This window comes from Microtus ochrogaster, linkage group LG2 (assembly GCF_000317375.1).
Source record: "Microtus ochrogaster isolate Prairie Vole_2 linkage group LG2, MicOch1.0, whole genome shotgun sequence".
NCBI classification, from domain to species: Eukaryota; Metazoa; Chordata; class Mammalia; order Rodentia; family Cricetidae; genus Microtus; species Microtus ochrogaster.
Window position 1 is genome coordinate 3,709,440 of NC_022028.1, and position 1,342 is coordinate 3,710,781.

The 1,342-nt window shown below is 46.2% G+C and overlaps 1 protein-coding gene across 1 annotated transcript in view; it reads left to right on the top strand.

Moving 5' to 3' along the window:
• The window catches only part of Ptcra (pre T cell antigen receptor alpha), a 6,816-nt gene that overhangs the window by 1,944 nt on the left and 3,530 nt on the right, over nucleotides 1-1,342 (top strand). The gene's annotated exons all lie outside the window — the stretch shown is intronic.

The following is a 1,342-nucleotide window of genomic DNA, read 5'->3' on the forward strand; positions in this document are numbered from 1 at the left end:
GGAGAAGAAGAAGAAGAAGAAGAAGAAGAAGAAGAAGAAGAAGAAGAAGAAGAAGAAGAAGAAGAAGAAGAAGAAGAAAAGGGGGGACTGAGCAATGAAGAGCACTGGCTGCTCTTCCAGAGAGGTTTGATTCCCAGCACCCATGTGGTGGCTCACAACCATCCGCGATCAGACCCCTGCGATCGCAAGGTATCTCATGCTTTCTCTTCTGACCTGGAAAAGCACAGCATGCACGCGGTGTACAGACATACTTGCAGTCAAAACCCTCATAAATAATAAAATAAAAATAAAATCTCAAAAAAGAAAGAAAAACCCAAACAGAATAAGACTACATGCTGGGGAGTGTAACTCCATTGGTAGAGTTTAAGCCCCCTCGACTCATTAACGCTATGGCATGGGCTGTGTGGATGTCTCCAACCCCAGTCCTCTGGAGGTGGAGGAAAGAGGATCCAGAGTTGGATGCCTCAAAATCAAACCAAAATGAAGTAAAAAATACCTGATTTAACCGGGCAGTGGTGGTGCATGCCTTTAATCCGAGCACACAGGAGGCAGGCACCAAAGCTACAGAGAAACTTTGTGTCGAAAAAAAAAAAAAGATCTGATTCAAATCCAGTAAAATGTTAACCATTTATTAACTTATATTATTGCTTGTTCATCCCTGTCTGTCGATTGCTAGTTCATTCTTCCATCCCACCATGGTGCTGGGACCAAACTCAGGGCTTCATGAGGTAAAGACAAGCACCCTACCTCTGGGTTTCATCTCTTCCTCCTTTTATTTTGGTTACATTAAGTGTTAGATTTCACATGTGCGTGCATGCGTGTGTGCGGCATGGGTGTGGCAGTCGGAGGACAGCTTTCGGGGGTCATTTTTTTCCTCTTCTACCATGAGAGCTCCTAGGATTGAACTCAGCTTTGGCAACACGTTTTTACCCAGTGAGCCATCTTGTCAGCTCCCCTCCCCCACTTTAAACAATTTAGTTTAGATACCGGTCTCATACACAGTTCACTCACCCACACTCCTGCCTCAGCCTCCCAAGTTCTGGGATTTCAGACGTGAGCAACTACAGCAGACTTCAATAGTTGTCCCGGAACGGAAGTTCCAAGTATACTGAAGCTTCCTCTGCTCTCCTTCCCGTCCTTCCTCCCCAGAGGCACAGCTCTTTCAGTCAGCACAGCTTGGGATTATAAGCAGTTGTTTACGATACTCCTGCCCTTCCCACAGGACGGAGTTCCTCGAAAGTGCTGGCAATGATTTCCTCAATGTTGTATACACAGCACCTGGCATAGGAAAGGGCTCAGAAAGGATAGGTGGGTAGACAGTGGACAGAGTGGGCAGAACGGT